The sequence below is a fragment of the Camelus bactrianus genome, chromosome 3 (assembly GCF_048773025.1).
Source record: "Camelus bactrianus isolate YW-2024 breed Bactrian camel chromosome 3, ASM4877302v1, whole genome shotgun sequence".
In the NCBI taxonomy this organism is placed as follows: Eukaryota; Metazoa; Chordata; class Mammalia; order Artiodactyla; family Camelidae; genus Camelus; species Camelus bactrianus.
Window position 1 is genome coordinate 38,919,544 of NC_133541.1, and position 23,355 is coordinate 38,942,898.

Sequence of the window (23,355 nt, forward strand, 5' to 3'; positions counted from 1 at the left end):
GTAGCCATTTTTAATCCCTTGAGAATCTGGGATAAAATCCCAGAATCCCAACGAGTCTCGTCTCCTCAGTCACCGGCCTCCCCTATAGATACTACCTAGGTCCAAGACACTCGCGTATTCGCACACGGCGGTGAACCCCCAGCTTCGCGGCGCCCAATAAGCCCCGCGCCAACACTGCCGGCGCTCCGCCCGCCCAGAGCTGCGTACAGGAGAGCATGTGATCTCCCAGCCGCTCAGGCCCGAGTGCGGTACCCCGCAGCTCCTCCGAGCATCGAGCCAGGAAGATGCCACGGCGCGCGCCACTCGAGCCCGTGCGGCCGCCTCCCACTCTCGCCCTTCCTGCGGCCCCACCGTCCTAGGTTCCCCGGCGGCCCCGGCCTAGGGAGGAAGGGCAGAAGGAGGGGCTCCTCGGGGAGCAGCGGGGAATTCCCCCTTCCACCGAACGTTCCCGATTGTTCACCGTCCTCACGTCAGCAGCAGGGGGTAATCCCCGACTCCAGCTGCTCCTGACGTCACCGCGCGGAGTCACCGCCCCCCGCGCACCCCTGCCTCCGGGGCCTACTCGAAGCCCCGCCCCCAGTCATAACCACGCCCTCTTCCCCTCCCGCAACCGCTCGACGTAGAGGGCGGAGCTTCTTTGGCCGGGGCGTGAACGGCGGCTTAGGCCAGAAGGTTCTCGGGTGAAGGCGCTCCTCCTGCTGCCCCGCCCAGTAGGTTCGTTCGCATCACTTCTTTCACACCCTATCTCCCTCCTCCTCCTCCTCGCCCCGCCTTTCCCCTCCCTTCTCCTCAGCCCATCTAGTTCCTTCCCCGCCTCGCCACCTTCCACGATCTCGCGAGACTTGGCCCAGAACATTGCGGATCGGGTCGGCGCCATTTTGGGACTGAGACTGGTTGTGGGGGAGGGAAAAGCGGCAAAAGGGGATTATTCAAAGTACCGAAAACCTCCTCCCGGGATCGAGCGCAGCGGCACCCCCAGGCCAGGGGCACCTCTGGTGTGGTAGAAGGTAATACCGTCCTCTGTGCTCCACGCCAGGGTCTGGGGGAGGCGGGGAGGGGGTGCCCATGTCGGCGTTGAGGTTTGAGGGGTCGGGAGCGGCGTTGGCGGCGTGAGGTGTTAGGCTACCCCACGGCTGGGGGGTGGCGCGAGAGCAAGGAGAGAGAGGGAAGGACCGCTCCGGGAGGCCCCTCTAGATATTGACTCGGTCCGGTTAGAGCGGAGGTGGCAGTTGAGAGGAGGGGGTGGGTGGCTTAGCCTTGGCGTCTGGCGTTGTTGGGGGGGATTGTTTGGCTGAGGCTGAGAACAGGTCGGACGCCTTCCGCGCTCCGTCTTCTCACCGGCCTCTCGCACGCGCCCGCTTGCTTTTTGCACCGCTGCCGCTTTCGGAGGGCTGAGGCCGAGTTGTGGCCTTCGGCTGTTTCTCAGCAGCGCGCCCGCTCTGCCCGCCTCTCCGGGTCCGTGGCACTAGCTGTGGACTGAGTCGAGCGCTACCCTGCCCCTTTGCGTCCTGTGGGGTCCGAGGGGACCTGGTTTGTTTGAGGGGAGAACCACTCTTAACGTGGTTTACGAGAAGAGCTCGGTACTTCCCGCCCCCTCAGTGTTGGGAGAAACCTGTTTTCTTAATTCAGGAAAATGGGAACCCTCACATCTCGCCGATGCCCTTTGAAGCCGGGTAAGTCTACCCCTTGGGCGAATTTGAGGAATTAATGTTTTTAACCCACTTCTCAGTCTTTCTACTCCGAGTGGGGAAAACGTACTGCTGCTTTTTAGGCATTCTCATTTGAGGGGAGCGTCTTTTTATATCCCTCATTCTCGAAGTTGCTTTTAGTAATGCTCGGCGGCAGCACACCTGTCTATTCGTTGTCCTTTGATATTAAAATGAAGATTCAGAGGGTCTTTTATAAGGCTGTGTGCTCTTTTCATAGTTTGAGTTATATTTACTCAAAATATAAAAAGGTTTGCTTATATAATCCCTTTCCCAGTTGAAACCAGCATTTGCCCTCCATAATACCATCTCCCACCGACCCCCTTCTATATATCTTGAAGTATTTTTTTTACAGTATACTTTTTTGGGGTGCTTGTTGGGTATAGAAGTGCATTTCTCCCCAGAGGTTGACTGTTTTAGATGGGGATTAATTTTTGGCTCAAAATGAAAACTCAGTGTGTAATTAAATTTTTTTTATAACTTTTACAGGTGATTGAATTACTCAGATATGAAGATCATCTTCTAGGTTTTGTGTAAAAGGCCCCGGATATTTCAAGTGGCCATTTTGGAATTACAGTGTTTTTGGATAATTTTGCCCCAGAAGTTTATTAAAATTGGCAAGAATCATCTCTGAAGTGAATTGATAGTAGTGAACAATTCTACAAGCTACTTAAAAAGAGACCCAGACATTTCTTCAGTATTTTGGTTCAAACGGATTATATAACTGGTTAAAGTATTTCAGCTGGTGGTATTTTTGCCTCCCCCCCCAACCCCTCCCCTATTGTTGGTGTTCTTCAGCCAGAACTGTAAGATATGTTTGATTTGTGTACTGAGTAGTTTCGGCAGTTTCAAATTACTATTTAAATATTGCTGAAGTTTCGTGGCAGTTTATTTTTACCTTTATTAAAAGTTTTAGGAATTTTCGACCTCAACCCTTTTCATGTCACAATGGGCCAGCTTTTCTAAATGAAGACGTTGAACGAATACAGAATTTTTTTCCTTTTGTCTTTTATTTACGTGGAAGTTTAAGATGTTGTGGTTTCCCAGCCCCATGGTAGTATTGAGATAGCTTTGTATCTCGGTTTATGCTGATGTTTAGGAATGCTCTTCAGATGTGAAATTTTCTTTTTGTTTTTGCTTTTTGGCTCATAAATTGGATATTTCAACTGGAGTGGATAAGTACAACAGTGACAAGTACATGGAATAATAAAGAAGACTTTAACATTTTAAATCCAAGGAACTTGGCTGATTCTGGAAATAGCCATATGAAAACTTTAAAACAGAAGTATGGGTAGCTGACTGAAGTAACTCTATGTCAAATAGTCATAGGTTGAGTATCTTCAAAGAACTTGGATATTATTTCAGAGGATACAAAATAAAAAAACAAACTGGAAAACATAAAGATTACAGAGAAAAATCCAACACCTTCTTGTGCAGTCCTGTTGGAATTTGTAAGTACTATCTGGTGAGCAAATCAAATGTCCATTTGTAAATTGTAATGAGAGTCAAGTTTATCCTATGTTATTCTCGGAAGCCTTTCAGTTTCTTGGAGTAAGGTTGCTTGGCTTCAGTTTACTGGGCAGTCTGAAAAAAGCTAAGTAAATTGAAGTGGAGAAAGTTAAGATTTAAGAATTTCAGGTCAAACAGTCCAAATTTGAAGTTTTTATGCTTCTAAAGTAAAAAAACAAAATCCATATGGTCAATATGGCTTTATGGATCGATAGAAAGGTAGGAAAAAAAAAATAGCCGGTTTACTTTCTAAATGTGAGTCTAGACTGCATTCTAAATGCAGTTTTAGTGTTCCAGTTTGGAGTTAGGTAGTTGTTTAAAATTGTAGGGCTTGGTTTTTAATCTGATTTTTCATGAAGTAGATTGTTTTAAGGTATAACAGTTCCTTTTAATACATTATAGACATTTTTTGAGATATTTTGTATTTCATACTGTTTTTTGAGACCTGAGATCGAATAAGTCATATCATTACTAGGAACAGAAACTGAGAGGAACTGAGCAATTTACACTAAGAACCTTTAAAATAACTTAAAAAATGAGAATTTTTTTTCCCTTAGGTAGGCTATACTGCCTTAAGTTTATAAACAAAGCTTGTTTAGAAAAAAGTCGTGAATATTGCTGTAATAGAAATCTTTTGGCAAATGAGAGTATCATATTTTAATATTTGTATTTTTGAGAAGTTTTTTATAGTTAATAATTTGTTACTACATTTAGTTTTTCAGTTAATTATAGACATTCAGTAGAAGTGTTTAAACATTAAAATTTGTTTTTAAAGCAGTGAATATTAATAGATCAATGTAGCCAGAATTAAAATTTATTTCATTTAATTATCTTTTTGAGATAAAAATTGTAGTTTTTGAACACTTTGCCAAAATTGCCTAATAATTGGTCAATTGCTCATTTATTTTGAAACAACTTTTTTTGTTACACTGTTGAATCGTGTTAGCTCACTTAGAGCAGAAGTAGAAGAGTCCGAAGGAATGCAGGTATTTAGATATGCATAGATAGCATTTATTTTCTGGTGTAAAATTGAGATTAGAGTTGAATAAATCACTTATGATAGGTTGTATTTTCTGTCAGCTGTGTGTAGTACTTCTAATTGAGTTTCCACTTTGATTTATATAAAATTGTGGTGAGAACCTTCCTTCCCTCCCTCCCTTGCTTTGGAGAGCCTGTAGTTTCTGTATTCTTCAGCTTAATGGATTTTCAAGTTTCTTGTCTAAGAACATGTATTTTTAAATGAAATTAAGAAGTTGAACTGGAAATGAATGACCTTTATTCATAGAAAAGACCTACATAACATTTACTATTTGTGATTATTTTTCTTTGCATTTCTCCTTTTGATGTTACCCCAAGCAGTATTATCAAGATAAAGATTACTCCGGAGACCAGGGTTTTTAACAATTAGTTTTAATCCTCAAATAGACAAACATTTATGTACTTTGCTTACAGCAGTTGTTCAAGGAAACAGATTTCCGTAACTTGAATGTCTTAATAAATATTTTATTATTTTCTTGACATTGAAATACGTAGTACCAATAGGAATTACTGGGTTCCTTCTTTTCCCCCATAAGTACCTCTGTCTCCCCTACTCCCATTTGTTTTCCCTCCTATGCTTGAACGATAGATCTAAAATAATAATTTTAATTACTAGCATTAATAGATGATAATTGTGTGTATGTTTTGCTGTGTACTTTGGGTTGTACATCTTAATTCTTAAAATAATCTTATGAGGAAAGTACTGTTATGGTTACAGTACTATGGGTGATAAATTGAAGTTTTTAGGGAGACTGAGACGGAGAAAGTTACTTGGTTAGGATCAAGGTTAGATTGTTTTGACCAAAACTCCAAATCTGACTCAAGAGCCCCATACTGTTGATGACTAGCCGTACTTAATACTGCCTTCATGTGGATTTTAAGTTCTCTATGAGCGTTATCACTGATATTTTTGTTCTTCTCATATACAGCTTCTCTTTGGTTAATATTGATTGCTAATGGAGCTTTGAGACAAGCTGAAAGAAGAAAAACTTATTTTTGCTATTTGTTAGAAGCTATTTGAATAATGGCTTTGGTTAGCTAAACATTAAAATGGGATTTCAGGTTATGGAGTGAGCAGACGAGAGAAGAAAAATTTAGAGTTACAGGAGAAGGGAATAAGGATGGGAACCTCTAATCTGAAAGTAAAATTACCGGTGAGGATAGAACCTAAACCCAGGTCAGATTTACTCAATCACCTTTTCCTGTATAAGTTTTGATTAAAATGTTTAGATAACATTTTAGATCCAGGTAAGGGTAGTGATGTAGAAAAAGTAATTTCTGGGAGTTAGAAAGGAGATTTTTGGTCTAGGATTTGGAATACCTAGAAGAGTCTGTGACCTTGTATATTCACTTAACCTCTTTTGGCCTTAGTTCCTTCATAAAACTGATGGAAATAATGTATATGAAAACCGTTTTGTTAATTTTGAAGTATAATATAGATGTGAAATTTTATTCTAATTGTAATATTTTAAGATTCTGTTTAATATATTTTACATGTCAAACCAGTGTTTATCATCATTTTGAAAATTATTTGTTTCTTTTGTTTCTGTTAATGGCATTAGCTGCATCCAGGTCATATCCTGCCTCCCCTTTCCAGTTTCATTTATTGTCCTAGCTTGATCCTTGACTAAGGAAGTAACCTACCAACTGATCTCTTTGCCGTTAGTTACATTCTCTTCTCTTAGTTTCTCCTGTAGCCAGAGAAATCTACTTAAATTATAGCTATTGGTTTTGTTATTTTAGCAGCCTTTGGGTTCATGTATTTGGAATATTTAGGGTAGAGCAGGTTGGAACGAGATGTATTTCCTAACCTCCCCATCCTTTAACATGTTATATGTCAGGGGCTTCTACCATGAGTTTTTTTGGCTACGTGAATGGGAGACGGTGGTTTGAGAATTCTCTGAAATTGATAATTTTGGGGGGTGCTGTGTATTTTTATAGACAGGCAAGTTCATTACTTTTTAACAGGAGCCTCACAAGAAACAAAATGTTAGAATTACTGATAGACCTTTTGTGGTTGTCTCAATTTTACCTGCTTGTTTTTTCCCTTTTTGTCAGCTGTCCCACCCAGTAGAATAGTTAGAGGCTTCTGCTCTGTATTTCTTCAAGTAATTGCTAGTTTCTGCATCTTTTTATTCAAGGTAACCCACCAAGTATCTTGTTCTTGAGTCATCTTTCTCTTCACAGCTTGGGGAGTGCAGTGTTTTTGGTCTTCATTTTCTATACCCTTTAATTCAGTTTTTAGGTTACATTTTTTAAAAACCATATTTAAGTTTTTCCACACTTAAAAATTTTTTAGCAAGAATAAGAGTTTAGAAAATCCTTCTTAAATAGGTTGTTTCCTTTGAAACTCAGAACTTGTAGATACATTTTAAAAAATTCTTAAACTGAAAAATTGTCATCTTTGTCTTTACATATGTATACTAGTAAAAACAAGTTAGTTTGCCTTTCAGAGAACGTAAATACGCAGTTGAGTCTTGAATAACAGAGAGGTTATGGGCACTGACCCTTATTGAAGTGAAAAAATCTGCACATAATTATATTCAGCCCTCTGTATGTGAGGTTTCTCAATATCAGCAGTTCTGCATCCACAAATTCAATCAGCCGTGGATAGTGTAGCAGTGTAGTATTTACTGTTGAAAAACAATCTATGATAAGTGAACCTGTGCAGTTCCAACCTGTGTTGTTCAAGGGTTAACTGTATAGTTTAATATAAGTTAAAATTTTAAAAAACAGTATTATCCCACATGGATTCTCTCTGGGTCAGGAATTTGGGAGCAGTTTAGCTGAGTGGTCCTGGGTCCCTCCATGTCTTTCATAAAATCTCAAGGGTTGTAGTCATTTGAAGACTTGACTGGGGCCAGATAAACTCCTTCCAAGGTGTACTCATTGGGCTGCCAGGTTGATGGTAGCTGTTGTCTGGAGGACTCAGTTTCCTTACCGTATGTGGACTTCTCCATCTAGTTGCTTGAGTTTCTTTACAACATGGCAGCTGCATGTGCCAGAGGAAGTGATCTGAGAAGAGAGGTAGGTACAAATGCAGTGCCTTTTATGACCTATTCCCAGAAGTTACTTCTGCCACATTGTTTTCATTGGAAGCAAGTCATTAAGTCTAGCCCACAATCAAGGGGAGGGGATTTAGGCTCCACCTTTTGTCAAAAGAATTTGTGGTCAAAGTTAAAAACCATATTAAGAAGTAATCCTTTACAACCAATAGTTGTCAATATAATTACTTAAGTCTTCGGCCCACAAATAGGAGATTGAGTTGTTTAAAGTTGAGAGAAGAAAGTATATTCTTGAGGGAGGGTGTTATCTCAGTGGTAGAGTGCCCAGGAATGGGATTGCTGGATATGGTAACTCTAGTTTTAGTTTTTTGAGGAATCTCCAAACTTTTCCATAATGGCTGCACCAAATTACATTCCCATTAAGTGTGGGAGGGTTCACTTTTCTCCACCCCTTCTCCAGCATTTATTATTTGTGGACTTTTTAATGATGGCTGATGATAACTTCATTGTAGTTTTGATTTTTTTTCTTTCCACTTTTAAAGCAAATTATTTTTGTTGTTGAGTTGTAGTTCTTTATATATTTTGGAGATCATCTATCATAATGAGTAGATTTTAATAACTAATATATGTCAATGCTTACCATGTTCTGGACAGCGTTCTAAACTTTTTAACTGTCTTAACTAATTTAATCCTTATACACAAGGATTAAATGTATGTGGCAAGGTTCTATTATTGACCTCATTTTGTAGATGAGAAAATTAAGTCATAGAGATTTTAAATTGCTTGCTAAAGTTACACAGCCATTGAGTGGTATTTCTAACTTTATACATTCAGTAACCAGATCCTAGACTCCCAACTATTATGTCTTAAGAGTTTTAGGGTAACAGTATGAGGAAAGCCAAATTCTGTTTCAGGAACTTAGAAGATACTTATTTTATTCTTAGGCAGCAACTGAATTTTATTTTCCTTAAACAGATCACTACTGTATCACATTAATAAACTGTTCATGTGAGTTTGTTCTCATTCAGGAATATTTTCCTTTTGGATCACTTCATAGCTAATGTTTATATAGCATTTTAATTTAGAAAGTGTTTTCCCAATTATGTAAAATAAATGCTATTTCCATATAATGGTTTAAGAAACTCAGTCTGAAATTAAATAGTTTATCTAAACTTCTCAGTAAGGGATGGAACCATAATTTGAATTGTTAATCTGCATTCTTCTGTTACAGTTAACTTCCTTAGTGTTCTAAGTAGTAGGTCTTATTTTAAGAGCAATGCTGTCCGATAGATCTTTGTGAAATTATGGAAGCATTCTGTCTATACTGTTCAATATGGTAATCTCTAGCCACATGTCATTATGGAGCATTTGAAATGTGTCTAGTGCAGATGTGGATCTGAATTTTAAGTTTTATTTAATTTTAGTTCAAATTTGAATTACAGCAGATGGCTACTAGCTGCCATATTGGACTGCACAGCTCTAGAGCAGTGGTACAGAATCCAGTCAGATCGACATACTTTTTATAACAAGTACTTTTTAAAGTGCCTTATACTATTCTTGAAATAAAATATCATCTGATGCACCCTCTTTGGGTGATTTGTCCTTAAAAGAAACAGATGATCTAGTGTTCTTAAGTACTTCTGTCATTTAAGGAAGAAAAATGCCTCAGGCTGATTAATAATGTAGTGATTAATTGGAGTACATTTTCTTTATTTTTATAGTATTTACTGCCAGTGTAGTTGAATGGGCAGTTATCCAACATTAAAGCTATTCTGTGGTGTAGTGACATGGTATTTTTAGAAATGACCAAAAGAAAAGCAATTACCATTTTACCTTTACCATAAACTGAAGATAAAAATAAACATTCAGTTTGGGTTAGTGGACTTGGTCCTTGATGTAGAGGAAAAAAATTATTGGATTAATTTATAAATCCTCAGACTGTAGAAAATAAATTCAGGGTCAAGATAATTTAGAAGCACTACTAATCCTATGTTTTTACAATAAAAATATTTTAATAATTGGTCTTTGTAAATGAAAGAATGCCTGCTAAGTTTTTTTCTGGGGTATGAACATTTTTTTTTTTCTGGAATACGTCTTTTAATTTGAACCATTCTGGAGGTGTATAGTTTGAATTTGCATTGTGGTTTTAATTTATATTTCCCTAATGATGTTGAGCATCTTTTTATGTGCTTTGGTGAAATGTCTATTCAAGTCTTTTGTCCATTAAAAATAAATGAGACTTATTTTAAGATTTTTTTTGATACAAGTCTATCAGATACATGTTTTGCAAATAATTTCTCCCAGTCTGTGGTTTGTCTTCGTTTTCTTAACGTGTTTTGAAGAACAGACGTTTAAGAATTTGTAGTAAAATTGGTTACTTTTTCATTCATGATTTATGGTTTTTTTTGTGTCATAGGAAATCTTTGCCTAACCCCAAGTCACAGGATTTCCCCCTGCTTTCTTGCTTTCTTCTAAAAGTTTTGTAGTTCAGCTCATATTTTTAGGTCTGCAATCCATTTTGAATGATTTTTTTGCATGTGGTGTGAGGAAATGGTTGAGGTTCATTTCTTTCTTTCTTGTTTAATATAGGTGTTCTGTTCTCCAGTTCCATTTGTTGAAAAGACTTTGACTCTTTTCATCCAGCTGAATCATATTGAAATACCTCTGTTGAATATCAATTGAACTTATATGTGTGGGACTATTTGTGACCTTTTCCTTGATAAATTATGTATCATGTCAAATCTGTAGAACAGTAGCTGATAAACAGAAGTGGTAGCATTTGGCTTTTTCTTTTTACTTTATTTTAAAACCTGGTGGACATCTTTTCTTTCCTAAATTCTTTTATAGGAAATTTGGATTGAAAGGGGAGAATTGTTTTTATGGGTATGTGAAATAAGACCTGTTGCAAAATAATGCCATCTATAATTTGTAGAACAATCTTCTTTTGAGTGGCTTGAAATGTTAGATATTACCTAATTTTTTACTTAAACATACTTGGAAAATAAATGGCATTTCTATACTGGAAAGGAGAAAGTAGTATTAATATGTTAAATGTAAAACATTGACTCTAGTGAATCTGAGATTTTTATTTCTTGAGTACTAATTTGTGCTAGAGAAGATGTTCATTGCCTCAGTAGATGTTTGAGTGCCTATAATGTGCCTGCACTTTCATTGGTGCTGAGCATTTAATAGCAAACAAGGCAAAAATGTAAAATTCCTGAGCTCTTGTAGTTTGCCAGCTCTGAAGTTCTGTGAATACAGAGTAAACAGTTTTTGAATTTGAATCCTGGTTTCATCCCATCTAGGAAATAATAGCTATTTGATGTTGGCTAGGCCAACCTTTATAAGATTATTATTTCCTTCTCTAATAAAACTGCTACTACTTCACAAAGTTTTCATTAGAATCAAGTGAAATAATGAATGCCGAATGCTTTGAAATTGTAAATTGATAAACATTGCTAGTAATATTGTTATGGCTGGGTCACATAGATACTAGTGGTTGGGGACCATATGATCTACCAGAAGGGAGACTAGGATGGGAGAAATAGGTAAGTGTAAGTTGAAGGGACAAAACTGAGCAGAAACCAGCTGTATTTAGATTGCATTTTATGACATGTTTAAAATTGTTGAACCATGATGCATTAGTCTTCTAACGTAATTTTTGTTTAACCTGTGATATGGTACCATAGTTTTAAATGGCATCTTTATGCAAATTATCTTAAATTTAAATCTCCAGACCTCTACCCCATTTTCTATTCTTGTAATTTGACTAACCTTGACTTCTCCATTTAGTTTACAAATTTAATATACCCCAAAGTGCACTTTTTTTTTTTGAGTTTCTTAGCCCCATACTACCTCCTTTCTTCCCTAGTTCAATAAATGGATACACTATCCACCTATTCGAGCTAAATTACTAAGGAATCACCTGTGATTTGTTCTTTTCCTCCCATCTAAGCAATTAGCAAATCTATTTGCTCTATTCTATTTCAAATCTCCCAAATACATCCATTTCTATTCCATTGCTGCTGGGCTTATCCAAGCCACTAATCTTCTCTTACCTGAAATTACTAGTAACTTTGTTAATGTGCCATTCTTGGACTCCTATAGTTCATTATTCACAGAGCAGAGTGTCTTTCCATTAGACTTAATAACATGCAGCTTACAAGCATCCACATTGTCCTCTTCCTTTCTCTGCAACCTTGCTTACTGTCTTCCTAGACCTTTGGCCTTTCTCTTCCTTGAACACACCAGGCATTTTCCTTCCTGTTTTTGGACCTTTGTGTTTTTTTTTTTTAAAACAAATATTTATTTATTTATTTATTTATTTATTTATTTATTTGGGCCTTTATGTTTGTTCCATCTTCCTCTGTTTTTTTCCATGTTAGCTCAGTTTTTGCTCATGTGTTACATTCTGAGCGACTCTCTATGTAACCATTCTATGTAAAGGGAGCAACCCCCTTACTGAATCCTTTGATTTCTCGTTACTCGATATTATCCTATGTATTTTATTCAAAGCAGTCTTTTAATTATCTTATTTACTCTCACTCATCTTTGTTGCATAAACTTCTAAGGCATTTACCTTGTCTCACTTGTTAATGCGCTCAGTGCAGTTACTTGCAGAGCAAAAGAATTGTTAACATCTTAGGTAATGTAGCCTTCCCCCAGAATTGAGTATATGCAGTTGATATTTTTATTATATAACTGCTGTTTAACTGCTTGGGGCCTAGGTGAAATTTGTTAGAGGATTCTTTACAGCCAGGTTTCTTTGTTTTCTGATCATAAAGAACCTGTTTTATTTTCCTAGACTTAAATAATTGTTACATGAGCTTCTAGTCTGTTTACTAGATTCAAGGCTGACTTTGGATTTGCTATAACCTTTCTGAAGGGACTGCCTGATAAAGACTTTTTTATTATGACCCTTGCCTTTTAAAAAACTTCCCCAGTTTTGAAGTGTTCAGTCAGAGGGATTAAAATCTAGTGAAATTGCCCTCTCATGTTTAAAAAGGTAAAACAGGCTTTGAATTTCAAGGAGTGTCTTTGAAATATGTGGGTGGCCAGTTTAGGCTCCTCATTTTCAGAAATCAGAAACGCCATGACAATTCATTTATATTAACTGATGTCTTTATTTGAGAAGGAAACATCCTTTTACATTTCCTCTGCAAAGATGCAAATGCAGGTTTATGCTCACAGAGCTTTATTTTTAGTATTACAGATTCTCTGTTTGGTCTTGCTTTGGACCTTACAGATCCCTTGCAAGGAGGCTTTTTACTAAAGCTCTAGCAGGATGTTGAACTTTAAATCATTAGGTGAGTGATGAAATCATTGCTTTATGCACACTAGCCAGGTTGAAAACTACTTGAGAAATGGATTCCCCTGATAGTCAAGGTGTCTTAAGGACTTTCCTATGCAAACCTAGTTGCCTCATTTTTTTTTTTCCTTTAACTCAACTAGTAGTTTTCAGATTTTTCACAAGAAATACTCTTTGGTCTCTCTTCATTTAAAATGAATTTCTTTTATAGGCATATTGTGGAAATGAGGACAAGTGAGTAAAAATGTTTTCACCTTAGTCCTTTAAATTAGGACCTCCCAAGAACTGAATTTGATGAGAGGACAGGAGTCTGGAGACAAAGTTGACTGAGTTGGTGAAAAGCAAGTTGCAACTGCTGTAGTAGCTCGAACTACTTGTCCTCTCCATCCCAGAAGACTTGTCTAGGAGATTGAGATCTGTATTTTGTATGGTTTGATATAAAGCTGTAGCTCAGGACAGTGCCTGATAGGTAAGAGTAAAGCTTAAATTCAAAATTTAGAGACATACTTGTTAAAGCTGGTGTTTTATATAATGCAAGATCTCTACCTAATGTATCCTAGGTTATTTACAGTATGTGTAGGGTGCGTATAGTGGTTAAGAATTTGAGCTACCACTGACGAGTAGTACTGTGGCTCTGGCAACTTTAGAGGAAAATGTGCTTTACATCTATGTGAAACCTGTTTTTCTTGTTTTGAAGAAAAGGTAATATCAACCTCCTGGGGATGTAGTGCGGACTAAATGAGATAATGCTTATAAAGCCCTAAGCAAATTGCCTAGCAAGTAGTGTGTGCGTGCACACGCATGCGTGCATGTGTGTATGTATTTATTCATATATATGTTCAGTATATATTCTTATCTTCATAGCCATTTATGTCCTTAAAGTAAGGTACCTGAATTTCCAAATCTTTCATACCATATCAATCATGATTTCATATCAAGGATCCTGTATCTGTTACCACTTTGTAAACTGACTTTTTCATAGGATTAGGCTTACTTTAAAAATTCATTTGTTGAAACTTGTCTTCTCCCTTGGGATCCTGCTCTTCAGCCTAACTTGGCTTCAGAAAAAGATGGATTATGTTAGAATTTGAGGATTCAAGAAGTGGTAAAGTTGAGTTAGACTAAGAATTTAAAATTACTTTGAATACATGCACACAGTGCAAATGACAAATAGTACAAGAGTTTTTAGAGAAAAGTCACCCTCTTTCCTATTGCTCAGCAGTACTTGTTTGAAGAAACTACTCTTAGTTTTCTATGGGTTTTTCTGGAGAGACCTCATGTATATATAAGCACGTAATATTTTTTCTTTCTGAGTAGTAGCATGATCCACCTTGCTCTATGATCTTTTTACTTAAGGAGATATCTTGAAAGTTATTCCATATTAATATATGTAAAGCTAACCTGTTCTTTTATTGGCCGCATAATACTTAACTGATTGCTACTGGTAGTATACATTAAGTTGTTTCATCTTTCTTTTTTATACTATTATAAACAACGCTAGTGAATATCTTGTAAATGTGGAGTACATTTTGATAAGTGGAATTTTTGAGTGTAATTTGAGTGCTGTGCCAAATTGTTCTCCATAGCAGTCTTAAATTTTCAGTGCTAATGGGGAATCAAACTTTTTCCTCAGGTGTTGGCTCTTTCAAATAAGAATGAAAAGTTTTTATATATAAGATCTTTTCTTGTGGACTCTATATTTCTCCATTTTTTTAATTGAGTTCTTTTTCTGTTGATTTGTAGGAGCGTCTTATGTATGAAGGAAAATATATGCTTTATGGTATTCTTTGTGTCTCATCCTCCCTCCTTTGTTGCTGTGTCTTTCCTTTGACCTTGGTTGTGAATTTTGTCATATAGAATGTTCTTTTAGTTTATATGTAAATATATTTTATCACTTCTGTGTCTTACTTTGAAAGGCTTCCCTTCCCCTTTCTGATATCGTAAAAATTTCCCCTACTTTTTCTATAATGACTTTGCTTTTTTTCCTTTTCAATCTTTTATCTGTTTGATGATTATTTTGGGTAAGCTTTGAACTAGGTAAGTTTTCCCAATTTTTCTCACATACTGAATTTCCATGTGTGTTGGGTGTATGGACTTTTGTTCTCTCCAGCTGATATTTCTTTCTATTCACATATTAATGCTATGGTGTCTTAATCACTGGCTTTTAAAGTGGAAACATGTGGGAGAAACCTAAATGTCCATCGATGAATGGATAAAGGTGTACACACACACACACACACACACACACACACACACAGGAATATTACTCAGCCATAAAAAGAATGAAATAATGCCATTTGCAGCAACATGGATGGACCTAGAAATGATCATATTAAGTGAAGGAAATCAGACAGAAAGATAAATGTACATCACTTATATGTGGAATTTAAAAAATGATACAAAAGAACTTACTTACAAAAATGGAAATAGACTCACAGACATACAAGAAATTTACAGCTTGCCAAAGGGGAAACGGTGAGGGGAAAGGGATAAATTTAGAGTTTAAGATTAACAGATACACACTACTATATATAAAATAGGTAATAAGACCTACTGTATAGCATAAGGAATTATATTCAGTACTTTGTAATAACCTGGGGGGAGGGTACAGCTCAGTGGTAGAGTGCATGCTTAGCATGCATGAGGTCCTGGGTTCAATCTCTAGTACCTACATTCAAAAAATAAAGAAATAAACCTAATCACCTTCCCACCCCCAAATGAAAACAAACAAAGTATCTTCTAATAACCTATAATGGAAGAGAATCTGGAAAGGAATATATATACATAAATACACACATATATAGAAAACAATCACTTCACTGTATACCTGAAATGAACACATTGTAAATCAACTATTCTTCAACTAAAAAAAAGGAAAAAAGCTCTATTATTAGATTCATATACTGAAAAAAAGGAGTTATGCTAAATAAAAAGGTGTTTAGGCCTTTAATCTGGCATTAAGGAGACTATTCTTAGTGTTTACGATTTCCTAATTCTGGAAAGTTTGACATGCAAGTTAACTGAGCCCATTCTGTAAATAGGAAAGTTATATATATATAGACATAGATATATATCCCCCCCCTCCACCACACAGTATTCAATGTCTTAAAGCTACAAAAAAAACAGCTAAAAGAATAGCCCACAATGCTGGCAGGTGTGCAACAGGCACTCTTGAAAATACTGAGGAAATGTGCATCAGTGGGACGTTGTGGGATGCTCATGCTAACATGATGCAGAGGGTCCGGCTCTGAGCCCCAGGAGGGCTGCTAGGCACCTGAGTCCAAGGACATTGAAGACAGAGGGGGTACACTGAGGTCTCAGCAAATCAGACAGGAAAGTTAAATTTTAAAAGATGAATTCTCTGCCATAATTTAGATGAAAAGACTGGAGCAAGGCATTTTTATTTGAAACTCATTAGGAACTAGCTGTGTCACCTTGGGTACAACCTCTTTAAGCTAAAGTTTTTTTTTTTTTTTAATTTGTGAAATGGGAATTTAAATACCTTTTGTTACTAAGAGGAGTAATTGTGATGTAAAGTTTTTTCTGTCTCTACGTCTTTCAGTCCTGAAAGTCAAAAAGATCTACTATTCATTGCTGATGAATCTACTGATAGGAAGTTTCAGCACAAAGTAACCAGTTAGGAATTAAATTGATATCATATTCATTGCAGTTTAACCTGATGGATTTCACATTTTTGTAGTTTGAGGATAATTATTACTGTCATTGCACCCTTGTTTTTTAACGTGTAATGGCCACTCCTGGTACCAGGGAAGAATGAGCTCATTTCACACCCTCACTCCCTCCTGTTCTTCCTCCAGTCCTTCATTCCCTACAGGTATGTGTTCTTGTGGAGAGTATTGTTTAAAGCACTTATTTGGAGTATCTGCCCTGTAAATAACATTTTTGTTGATGAATTATGTCATTCAGAAAACAGATATATCAGATATTTTTTTATGGGAAGCTTAATTGCATTTAGTGGAATAGCATACACAGATAGTGAATCTTTTGGTAAGAAACTTGTGGTGAAATTGATTAAGCTTTAGACATTGGATGACAGGAGGTTGTGAATCTTACAAATGCCCCAGCTCATTGCTTAAAGAAAATTAATAGGTCAAAGCCTAGAGATGGTGAATTCAAACATAGCCTGGTGGTCTTACTAAAAGTTGTGGAAACAGCTGAAAATTTGAAAACGTTGAAGTAGGTTGAATATGAGGAGCAAAATAGGAAATTTGCATAGAGAGTTTAGAAGAGTCAACTCAAGGGTTTGACTTAGGACTGACCTACACAAGTGTATCTGGAAGCTACTGAAGCCAGGGAATAGAACCATCAGAAAGGAGTAGGCGAAACAATTCCAAAGATTTACATAGGACCAGGAAAAGTTTATGTTCCCATCAGCCCAGGTGGAAAGACCACCTAATAGATGGAGTATGGGCACATTCTTCAGAAGGATTACTTCCAGTCAGTGGGGCAAAATTAACTCTAGACTACAAGCTTTTTTGGATTCACCCTAACAAAGATTTTTGCCAGTCTGGTAGGTGAGTAGTTCCAGTATTTTAATTTGTATTTCTGTGTTATGAGCATAGATGGGCATCTTCTGTTTAATAGTCATTTAATTTTTTAAAGGAACTGTCTGTGTATTTAGCTGGCAAAAAAATGTTGATCACTGGTCTTTTTCTTTCTGGCTGTTAGGAACTGCTTGATTGAGAATGTATTCATCTGCCTCATGTTTTTGTTTATTTTTTATGTGTCTCATTTTTGGTATTTTGGGTATAACTTTCATGATCCAAAATACTTTTTCCTTCAGCACTTTGATTGCTATTTTGTGTTGTCTTGTAGTATGAGATGTTTAAGAAGTTTGATGCAATCTGCTTTTTTTTTCATTTGTGGGAGAAAGTTCTTTTTTTCTCTCTGGAAGTTGCTCTTTATCTTTGGGGTTCTGAAAATTCCATTTGGCTGTTTATTTCTTGAATTGTTTCCTTTGTGGTCATGGTTTTTAGTGATCTCTTTCCTATTGCCATCTTCCTTAAAATGTTTGGACTTCATATTTAAGAATGAGGTGAAAAAAAGCTGCCTAGGAGTTTTGTGTATATAAGCAGTGCTTATTGAATGTCTGTTATGTTGAAGGACCCTGAAAAACCAAGTATATTTGTGGTGTTAGTGCCCATGTTATTAGCTCTTTATTTAGAGAATATACCCCCACTCCCTTTTTTTTTGAGTGGTTGTTAGATACTCTGTGTTCATATACCAAATAGTTCTCCAGTTTTTTGTGGACATACGACTGGATGTTCTACAATTTAATTCAACTAGGATTTTCTGACACTAATTACCTGGATTAGTTTAGACTCTGCAGGTTAAGAGCTCTGTCCCATACGACTGCCTCTCTACCCCCACTTTCAGATGCCAGTCTTAAGTAGTAGATTCTCATGTCACCCACACTTCTGTCCCATTTGGGTGCAGATTAGAGTCCCACAGACACATTCCTCCTCTCCCCTCCCCACCCCTCCTTTGATATTTTGCTGTAATGGCTCACGGAATTCAGGGAAATGCTGTTACCAGTTTATTGTAAAGGTTATTATAAAGGATGTCAGACAGATGAAGAGGTACGTAGGGTGAGATCTGGAAGGGTCCCTGTGGAGTTTTGTGTGTGCTGCTGCCTCAGCGTGTAGGCATGTTCACCAGCCTAGAAGCTCTCCGTATCCTGTATCCCTTCTTTTAAGGTTTTTATGGAGGCCCATCAACTAGGCACAGATGATTAAATCATTGGACCCAAGTGATTAGCTCATTGTTACCAAATAGTTCTTGGGAACTTTCTTCCCGGTTTTCTGTTCAAAAAAAGTTTTCATTTGAATGTTTTATTAATGGCAACACACATGCACTAACATGCACAAGTTCTAAGTGTACAGCTTCGATACATCCTCAGAAAGAACACACTGTGTTAACACCATTTGTTAGCATCCCCAAGTCTCTTCCTTGTGCCTGCCTCATTTGTTTATCTGTTGGTGGACATTGAGATGTTTCCACCTCTTGGCTAGTGTGAGTAGATTTGCTGTGAACATTGGTGTACAAGTATCTGAGTACTCATTTTCAATTCTTTATGTTGTACATACATGGTAGTGGTACTGCTATGTCATATGTTACATGTTTACCTTTCTGAGGAATCATCAAACTGTTTTCTACAGTGCTTGTACCAGTTTACCTTCCTGTTAATAATGTACAAGGGTATCAGTTTCTCCACATATTTGCCAGCACTTGTTATTTACCTTTTTTTAGGGGGGGCACAAATGTCTAAGTCCTTTGCCTGTTTTTAAATTGGGTTGTTTGTCTTTTTGTTGAGTTGTAAAAATTCTTCATATATTCTGGATATTAGACCCTTGTCAGATATGATTTGCAAATTTTTTCTCCCATTCTGTCAGTTATCTTTTTACTTTCTAGATAATATCCTTTGTGTAGAAATTTTGAAGTTTCATAAAGTCCAGTTTCTGTTTTCTATTGCTAGTTATGCTTTTGTTGCCATATCAGAAAATCTGTCGCCAAAACCAAGGTCAAGAAGCTTTACCTCCATGTTTTCTTCTGCTAGTTTTATAGTTTTAACTTTTATAGGTCTTTGATCCATTTTGAGTTTATTTTTGTAATAGGTATGAATAGATTTATTTATGTAGTAAGTATGAATTTTGTAATAGGTATGAATAGGGGTCCATAGGATTGTTGTCACAGCCCATTTGTTGAAAAGACTATTCTTCCCCCCGTTGAATGGTCTTAACACTTTTGTTGGAAAAAAAAAAAATCAGCGATACATGTATGACTTTTTCAGGACTCTGAGTTCTATTCCATTGGTTTATATATCTATCCCTATGCCAGTTAAGACATTGTTTTGATCACTGTAGCTTTGTAGTAAGTTTTGAAATAGGGATATATGAATCCTGTAAGTGTATTCTCCTTTTTCAATATTGTTATGGATGTTTGGGACTTCTTGCAGTTCGAGATGAATTTGAAAATTCATTTCTGTTTCTGCAAAAAAGTGGAATTCAAATAGTGATTATGTTGAATCTGTCGATCACTTTGGGTAGTTTTTCTATCTTAATATTTAAGTTTCCCAGTCCTTGAACTTAGCTTGTCTTTATATTAATTTAGGTCTTTCAAATTTTCCTGTAGCAACATTTTGTATTTTTTAGTGAACAAATCTTATACCTCCTTGGTTAGATTTATTTCTGGATGTTTTGGATGCTGTTGTGAATAGACTTTTTTTTTTTCATTTCCTTTTTAAATTGTTATTGCTAATGTATAGAAATACAACTGAGTGTTCTGTGTTGATCTTGTGTCCTGTGATGTTGAGTTTATTAGCTAGTTTTTTCCATAGGTTCTTTTAGAATTTCCCGTATATAAGATCATGTTATCTGTGAATAAGTATAGTTTTATTTCTTTATGTTTTCAGTCTGGATGCCTTTTATTTCTTTTCTAATTGTGCTGGCTAGAACTTCCAATACAGTGTTGAATAGAGTAGAATAGAATAGAGTATAGTGGTGAAAGCAAGTATCTTTGTCTTGTTCCTGATTTTGGGATTAATGCTTTTAGTCTTTCACCATTGAATATGATATTAGCCGTGGTTTTCTTATACATGTTCTTTATCAGTTTCAGTGTTTTTGTCATGAAAGGGTGTTAGATTCTGTCTAGTGCCTTTCTGCACCAGCTGAGATGATCATATGGTATTTTCCCTTCATTTTGTTAATGTGGCACATTAATTTGAGGATCCTTTTTATACCACAAGTTGCCTTTGGCACTTCTTTGGAGATTCTCTTGTATTTGTCTTTTGATGGTTTGATTATAATGTGTCTTAGTGTGAATCTTTTTGTATTATCTTTCTTGGAGTTTGGTTAGCTTATTGGATATATATATTCTGTGTCTTTAGCTAATTTCATAAGTGTTTCACCATTATTTCTTCAAATACTCTTTCTCCCCTCCTTTCCTCCTGATACTTTCATTATGTGTATGTTGGTATGCTGAATGGTGTCCCACGGGTCTTTTCAGCTTTGTTCAGTTTTCTTTTTTTCTTCCTGTTCCTCAGACTGATAATTTTAATTGACCTTTTCAAGTTCTCTGATTGTCTTATCTACTGGCTCAGATCTGCTGTTGAAACTGTCTAGTGAAATTTTTATTTCAGTTATTGTACTTTTTGGCTCCAGAATTTGTTTGGTTCCTTTCTGTAATTCTAGTCTGTTTATTGGTATTCAATTTGTTGGGACATTGTTCTGGTTTCCTTTAGCTCTTTGTATTTAAGACAATTGATGTCTGTGCTTCATCAGGCACAATTTCTGCTAATACCACAAGCCCCACCCTCCCACCCCCAACCCCCAGTGGATTATATTTTATTGTCTCTTTGCATGCTTTATAATTTTTGTTAGAAAATTGAACATTTTGAATATTGTAATTTGGAGACTCTAGGAATCAAATATTTTTACTCCCATCCTTGGAATTGCTTGCTGTGGGTTGTGGTTGTGTATTTGATTTAGTGACTTTTCTAAACTATTTCTGTAAAGTGTATTCTTTGTCTTGGGTAGTTTCTGAAGATTGTGATCCCCTAGTGTTTTTAGTTATTGTTGAGATAAGTAATATTTTAATGAAATGTAAATTAATGTGAAAAACCCACAATGAAAAAGTGTAAAATTACCAGGATTATTATATTATCTTGTCTAAAGTTTGTAAATCCTTCACACATGGGCCAAGCAAGAAACTAGCTTATTGCTCCCAACACAGTTGAGACAGATTGCAGTCTTTAATAAGATTTTACTAAAGTTCAGTGGTTACAGAAAGTAGTTTTCAGTGCAGTACTATAGCAGTTTTATTCTGTTTGTCCATGGATACTGCTGTTCTTAGAGCTCTTCAAACAAGAGCCATCTTTACCTTATCCTCCTAGTGTTTTGTTGCAGATGCATGTCTGGAGCCAAAAGGGAATAAAAAAAAGAGAAAGGAAAAAAATAAGAAGTTTCCCAGTCTTTGCTTCTTGGGATCTGTGTTAGGGCATTTTTTTTAATGTTTAGCCACACCGTTTGTAATTCTGTCTTAGCCTTCACTTACTACTGCTTTTGCTGAATCTGAGTATCAGGCAGGGGTGAAAGCGTAGGGTTTTCTCAGGTTTTTTTTTTGTTTGTTTGTTTGTTTTTTCCCTGAGCATGCATCTTGCTCTGGGCAACTGTGTGGTTTTCTGATTTTCCTGATCAAAGGGATTTTTTTGCAATGCTATAATTCCCCCTCAAAATTCCCTCCCAGGCTTTGGGTATGCTATTGTTTACTGAATTGTAAACCTTTGTCCCTGGCAGCGTTGGGGGTGAAGGTTGTTCATTTGCCTTACAATGTTTTGGAGGATTGCTCTCTGCTTGGCTACTTCTCCTTCCCTGTTAGACAAAACAAAGGCAAGTTCCTCTCTTCAGTCCTTAAGTAGCCCCTACACAGGTTTATACAAACATTCTGTGAGAATAAGGTTTACTCTGCTCACTGTGGAACCAGAGACCAGAGTCCTCCACTGACTGGGTCTTCAAAATCTCCTGGAGAGATGTGCCTGGGAGAGATGTAGATGAAGAGCAAGTAAAAAATGCCACAGAGCTTTACTATCATTTAAAAGTTTCCGTTTTCTTGATTCAGTATTTGCTTAATTGCTGAATACCTTTGATTTTTTTCAAAGTTGTGATAAAGTTGATTCTGACAGACTTTGCTTGATTTTTTTTTTTTTTGGTGTGTATATGGAGGGGCAAGCTCTTGGATTTCTGTATTTCACCATCTGTATCCTTCCTGTATTTTTTCTCATTTTAATGCTCAAATTGTCCCTGATTTGGCCAATGTGAACCCATTCAAGCTGGTTTCTATGTCCTTTTGATATTTCCCAATCATTATTTAGACATTTCCTTGGTTTTTGCCACAACAAAATGTTCCAGACTTATACTAGCCCTAGAATCAGCTGTTTATTTCTCAGCTGGCTTCTTTTAGTGGAAACTGATTTTTAGAAGACAAGACTTGGATGTTAAGTGTGCTCGTTGATATTGGAATGTCACTATTCTCAGACCTGGCCCTCTCGGTGCACAGAGTTGGGGGAGAAAAGAGGGAAATATACACGCACATACACATACACATATAGATACATACACACATAAACAGAAGTATTTATAGTATATAGGAACATCAGTATCCTGATATTAATGTGACTTGAATTAATCATTAATCATACTGACACAGTGCAGCACAGCATTCATTCTAATTTTCACCCTTTCCATTATTAGTTACTGCCTTCTTTAGCAGTATGAAACTTACTAGTTTTCATTATTCTAAATGTGTTTACTTATTTGATCATTTCCCCTGTATATAACCAATTGTAGCCGCTGTCACCACCTTCATGTGGATACCCTTCTCTCTGTGTTTAATCTTTTGACTCACTGTTTAGCAGCTTCCTTCCTACCACATGATGCCTGCCTCTTTTTGGGCTCAGTAGCCCATCCCTGGATATCCCTCTGTATGGACATACTTTCTCACCCTGCTTTGATGCTGACACCCTGTGCTGGGCCATGTGTTGATACCTTCTCATCTCTCCTCTGGCTCTGAACTTAATTTTGACCCTTCCTTGGCTCCTGTGCTTTGCCCCATGTAATGGCTTTAGGCCTAAGTTGGGAAGAAGACTCACTTTTTAAATGAAATCTGTTAATACTTTAAGCTTACACTAAAGGAATATTTCCCAGGTTTACTGTTAAGAGAATTAAGGATGAATATGAATAGTGGTTTTCTGGTTCTTGTCTTTCTAATGAAG

At 36.8% G+C, this 23,355-nt stretch overlaps 1 protein-coding gene across 4 annotated transcripts in view; it reads left to right on the plus strand.

Annotated features, from left to right (window-relative positions):
* Positions 1–857: 857 nt before the first annotated feature.
* Positions 858–23,355, plus strand: part of GPBP1 (GC-rich promoter binding protein 1) — a 58,229-nt gene continuing 35,731 nt past the window's right edge. For 2 of the 4 annotated variants that reach the window (XM_010966275.3, XM_074358585.1), the window contains exons 1-2: positions 858–1,007; positions 2,196–3,157. The gene's annotated coding sequence lies outside the window, so the exon portion shown is untranslated. Of the gene's footprint in view, positions 1,008–1,519; positions 1,674–2,195; positions 3,172–23,355 lie in introns of those variants that run through there. The other 2 variants (XM_074358575.1, XM_074358580.1) reach the window with 2 other exon arrangements.